Source organism: Eubalaena glacialis, chromosome 14 (genome assembly GCF_028564815.1).
Source record: "Eubalaena glacialis isolate mEubGla1 chromosome 14, mEubGla1.1.hap2.+ XY, whole genome shotgun sequence".
Taxonomy (NCBI): domain Eukaryota; kingdom Metazoa; phylum Chordata; class Mammalia; order Artiodactyla; family Balaenidae; genus Eubalaena; species Eubalaena glacialis.
Window position 1 is genome coordinate 78,967,745 of NC_083729.1, and position 6,436 is coordinate 78,974,180.

Below are 6,436 nucleotides of genomic sequence, written 5' to 3' on the forward strand. Positions count from 1 at the left end.
TATTTTATTTTATTTATTTGGGGGGGCATGCTGCACAGCTTGTGGGATCTTAGTTCCCCAAATAGGGACCGAACCTGAGCCCTGGCAGTGAAAGTGCCAAGTCCTAACCACTGGACCGCCAGGGAATTTGCAGACTTTCTGGTCATTTGTGACAATGTTGTGAAATTCTGTGGCTTTAAACATGGCCTTAATCTGAATAAATTCATCACAGTATTACAAAGCCAAATTTAGGTTACTTTGTTTTTCAGAATAGTGTAAAAATACAATTCCTGTGCTGTCGGCTTCAACCATGCTTAAGAAATGCTTTGTCTTTGTTTCTGATGAGTACTGTTGGTTCTTCTAGTTTTCAACCCATCTCTGTCAAATAATTGTTCTGTAAATAAATATATGAGCTTGGGAAGTTCCTTATTTAAGGAACCCTGCAGCAAGCCTTGCTAACTTGGTTAGCAGATTCAAGTATGAAAGATTATTCATCTCTCAGAGAGGCTGGTCCAGAACCTACGATCCACATGACATTTTAGTCAGTTGCTATCGGGTGGGTAGTGCCTTGGCTAGCCTCCTCAAAGTACAAAGCATGATGTTCCCCTCAAGTTCTCAGGTTTTATAAAGTCAGTTGAACTTTACAGCAACTAGTAAAAGAGATGGTTCAATTAAAAAGAAGCCCTTCAGTATGACTTTGTGTCCCTGATAGCTGTCCTTGGTATGCAGATTGTGCACAGATGTTGATGTGCACATGTGACCTGAAACCCTGCGGGCCACACGTGCGCACACTCTCCTGAGGCTGCTCTCCTCAGACCTAGACGGATGAGTTTTAGAGTCTGAGGTCTTCACTAATACTTTAGGAACCACCAAGAACCTAGTCTGTACTTTGTTTCGTTTGTAGACAGCGGGTGTGGCCTGTGGTTTGTTGACTCCTCTGTCTCCATAAACCACCATCACCCCGATCTCATTCATATATACTTTTTGAGCTCTCAGTAGGTACACAGCTGTAGTCCAAGCCTAAGCATTGCTTACAGCTTGTGGTTTTCACAGACATTCCCCCCGTAAGAGAATTCATCAGAAGTGACTCCTAGAAGAGCCTTTCACCCTCACCCAATTGGGATTGTTTTCAAAGGTCACCAAGCCTGTTGCATTTGGTAGATAGGGTGACCAGTCTGATCTGGTGAGTGAGCTACTTCTTTACATCTTACTGTCAGACTGGAGTGCATATGTTTAGAATCCCGCCTTACACATAAAACATCAATCCGAATTTGATCTTTTAGCAAAGCCGGCACAAAAACCGTTGGGACATCCTATACTGTAAGCTGCATGAAGTCCCAGTTCTCTCCTTTTAGATCTTCTGACCACACCCTGTATAAAAGGTTTAAACACTTGAGGTAGAAGCAACAATATTCTTAAGGTAAGATTTTGTAATACTCCTAAATCAGCAAGTGCGCCAGACCAACTGGGAAGCAGGCCTCAGCCATGGTCTCTACCAGCTGAAGATTTCATGGATTCTTACATCCTGCATAAGCTACTCTGCCCAGTCTGGAATGCCTTTAATTTTGTCTGTGAGAGCCTCTCGTGACAGCAAGACACTAGTTTCACCAATAAAAAACCCATTTTTGGATATGCAGCATCCTAATTAAAATCTGCGTTGCAAAAGAGCTTGTCACTGGAGTGCAAGCAGATTGGATGACAGCCACCTTGTTCACTGACCAGTCTGATTTAAAGCTTACCTTGAAAAATATCCCACTGACTATACAGCAGTATTTTTAAGTGAATTACATTGTAACAGGCGCCTAGACTAATTTACACTGAATCCTTACATGGATTATCTTTTATAACATCACTTAGCCACCCAGTTTATCTGTGTGGTCTGATTTGAATATATTTTTGGGTACATATATAAACAAACTTTGTGTTATACACATCACTTTCCATTTCATTCATGTGGAGCGTCAGTGGCTGTGTTGATTACATCTTTAAGTAATGCTCAACAGACACTGTGGTACCAGTGTCTTAGCTGTTCTACAGGGAATTTTCTATAGTTTTAAATGCCCCATGAATACCTTCTTCCTCTTGTCCCTCTCTGCTTCCTCCATTTCCTCTGTCTTCCATCTGTGTGTGTGTTTCGTTAGTGCTCCTGGTGACATGTAGAAGTTTTAGCTCCGTTTGCCTACAGAATTTTCAGGACCCACCCAGGTTACCCTAAGACCCATTGCTGATGGCACTTGGGATGAACACGAAGACTGCTGAGCCGGAGAGATGAAGGTGTGGCCCCTGCTCAGTCCAGACAAGAACTTCGGAATACTTACCCTACTCACGGCTTCACAGGACAAGCAAGACTACAGAGAGGGAATTGGGAAGGAGCCCCCAGAACTTCGTCAGCACAACATGAGTCCTACCCACCCAGGACCTGAGAAGGGACAAAGCTTGATCCTCATCAATTTTTTTTTCCCCTCTTCAGAGTCCCTGTTAGCTTTTTGCTTGTTGCTGGTTTTTCCCTTTTTGAACAGCCAAGTGCCTCCAATGAACAAAAGTGGGTTAAAAGTGATTGGTGAAAATCATAAAATTTTTGGCATCTCCCTGAACAAGAGCCTTTCACGTTAGCCTAGGTCTCTAAGGGTTGAGACTAATGAGCCTGGGGTGGTCTCTGGGAGGGAAGGTGGAGTGTATCTTTTAAAAGCAATTTTAGTATATTTCAACAAGTCTTTCAATTCTTTGTAGTGTTTTTTTCCCCCAAGTTCTCACCATTCTTTGGTTACAGAGCACCAAACAGGTCCATCTGATTAAACCAAAACCCACCATGTAGACTTTCAGGTGCTTGTCCAGTGGCCCTGGTGCCAGACATTTTTATCACACTGCCCTATTTCAAATTGCCTTCCAGGCAGCCAAGGATTGGCTAAGATTTCTTAAAGAATGCAACAAAGATTGCTTTTCACAATTTATTATGCTGCTATAAGTTAGATATTGTTATGGGGCATTTCACCTAGAATTTAGGGCAGTATTTGATGAAGAATTTGGAAAATGCTCAGCTTTTACGTGTTTATAAATTCTGTAACTGCCATAACAGATGGTAGTCAGGAGAAAGAATGGAATAAGATTGGTGAGGAGGGGCTTCCCTGGTGGCGCAGTGGTTAAGAATCCACCTGCTAATGCAGGGGACACGGGTTCAAGCCCTGGTCCAGGAAGATCCCACATGCCGCGGAGCAACTAAGCCAGTGAGCCACAACTACTGAGCCAGCACTCTAGGGCCTGCGCGCCACAACTACTGAAGCCCGTGCACCAAAACTACTGAAGCCCATGCACCACAACTACTGAAGCCCACATGCCTAGAGCTCGTGCTCCGCAACAAGAGAAGCCACTGCAGTAAGAAGCCCATGGACCACAATGAAGAGTAGCCCCCCGCTCGCCGCAACTAGAGAAAGCCCGCGTGCAGCAACGAAGACCCAACACAGCCAAAAATGAAAAATAAAATAAATAAAATAAATAAATTTTAAAAAAAAAAGATTGGTGAGGAGAAGTGTTGGAAAGATTACAATGAATGGTAAGAATGGATATGAATGTTGAGCATTAGAAATTAGGGTTCAGCTTACCTGAAGGTTCCCTCTCCCACCTTAAAAGTACCCAGATATGCCTAGACTAGTAGACAAGTCCTCAGGTCCCAGGCAATCGTTGGCCAAGAGTCTGAAATTTGCAGGATTCCCTGGATTACTGATTCGCTCACCCCAAGGGAGGGGGAGGGAAGATGATGGTGTTCCTTGATCAAAGGTTAGAATTTGAAATTCACAGCACAGATTAAAAGATGGCGTGCTTTCGAATCAAGAGCGGCGGATGGGGTTTGAAATCAAGTTGGGTTAAAGGTGAAATTTTGGGAAAAATCTGGAGAATGGATCTCTGGGATTAAAGTTCAGGGTTGGAAAGGTTCGATCGCCGTCTGAATGCAGGGGTTCCCCGGAAACACTCCTGACAGGTGAACATCCACCCAGAACAGGAAGAAGATGAAGTGCAGGGGGTACAAGCACAGACCTGGGTTTCAGTCCGGGATCTACCACTTACTAGATGTGTGATCTTGGTTGAGATAATTAACCTTAATTAAACAGTTTGCATATTTCCTCACTATTAAGTGAAACTAATAATAGTATTAAATAAAGTGCTCAATCAGTGCCTGGTACAAGGTAACCATTCAATAAATGGTAGGTGGTAGATCAGACGGCAGAGAACAGCACGAGATTCCCCTGGGAGCAAACTCCAGACGGCACAGGCTTCTACAAAGGCAGTAGCCTGCCCTCCTTCCAACACTTCTAAGAGATTCTGGCAACCATCTCCATGAGGCTCAGTGACCTAGTAAAAATCACAAAAACTCAAGATTCTTTATTTGAAAAGATCAGGGGGAGGGACGTATCACCCCAGGTCAGGTGACTGCAGGTCTAAAGCCTAGAGATGGACCGAGGCCCTACTGAGGACCCTGCCACCTTTCCATTTACTCAATTTGTTGAGCCCTCCTACGTGCCAGGCACTGTTCAGGCACTCGGGTTCCACAGGGAGCAAAGCAGCGCTGTCCCCAGCACAGTGAATAACAGTCTGCTTTCTTTTCAGTTGCTTAGGGCAGAATCTGTTGGGATCACTTCTACTCTTTTCCTCTCACTTCACATCCATTTAATCAGCAAACTCCGTTGGCTTTAATTCCACAACTTGCCCAGGAACGGACCCTTCCTCACCCTCTCCACGGCTGCCCAGGCCTAGATCACCACCATCTCCCGCCAGGACCATCGCCATGGTCTCCTGACCAGCATCCCTGTCTCCTCGGGATCTGTCCTCAACGCAGCAGCTGGGCCATCTTGTTAGAACCCAAGGAAGATGCGGTCACCACATGCCTCAAGTCCTTCCAGTGACTCTCTTCTCTCTCAGGGTGAAGGCCAGAGTTCTCATCTTGGCCCCAGGGCCCTGCAGGATGCAATTCTTGTTACTTTTCTGTGCTCACCCACTGCTACTCTCTTTATTCCCCCACCCCAGCCTCGCTGGCCACCTCACTGTCCTCGGGCTCACCGCAGCTTTGGGACTGTTGCCTTCGCAGTTCCCTTTTCTTCGAAGGTCCGCATTCCCTCACCTCCTCCTCCTTGTTAGTGAGGCCTTCCCTGACCTTTCAGTTAAAACCGCGATCCCACCCACCCAGACTTCCCCAGTCCCCTTCCCCATTTCAGTGTTTCCCCAACACTCCTATCACTATCTGACTCCCCCTCACACACACATACATACACACACACATATTCATATAAACACATATACATAAACACATACACATGCAAACATACACACATACATTCATACACACAGACACATATTCATATAAACACATACATATACATAAACACACATATTCATATAAACACATACATATACATAAACACACACATACACACACATATTCATATAAACACATACATATACATAAACACACACATTCATACACATGTACAGACACGTACATAAACACATACACACATATACATACACATGCATACACACATACATATACACACATACATATACACATACACACATACACATATGCACATATATAAGCATACACACACATGAATCCCAACTTTCTATTATTCACCACTATTTTCCTATGTCTACAACAATGTTTTTGGCACATAGTAGGTGCTCCATAAATATTTATGGATGAAAGGATGACAATTGTGGGCCAGGTTCTGTTAAGAGTGGTTTTTATGATTTTAAAAATACACACCAATATAAAATACTCAGCTGCTGTGGAAAAGAGCTTGGCAATTCCCAAAAGAATTAAGCATAGAGTTACCATATGACCCAACAATTCCACTCCTAGGTATATACCCAAGAGAATTAAAAACATTTGTTCATATATACACTACCAAATGTAAAATAGATAGCTAGTGGGAAGCAGCCGCATAGCACAGGGAGATCAGCTCGGTGCTTTGTGACCACCTAGAGGGGTGGGATAGGGAGGGTGGGAGGGAGATGCAAGAGGGAGGAGATATGGGGATATATGTATATGTATAGCTGATTCACTTTGTTATACAGCAGAAACTAACACAACATTGTAAAGCAATTATACTCCAATAAAGATGTTAAAAAATAAAAATAAAAAATAAAAGTAAGATTCAAAAATAAATAAATAAATACAGCTGTAATTAACATTTTTTTTTAAAAAGATGTGTCACATATATACAATGGAATATTACTCAGCCATAAAAAGAAATGAAATTGAGTTATTTGCACACATTTTAAATCAACTATGCTCCAATAAAAATTTTTTTTAAAAACCTGAAAAAAATAAAGCAGTAACATGTAGACAATAAAAAAGTTGTGCCAATAAATTTCAAGTTTTAAAATCAATTTTAAAAATGAGTTGGCATTATAATTATTTCAATAAAAAATCTGATCTTGAGTGTAAAAAATGTAAATGTTA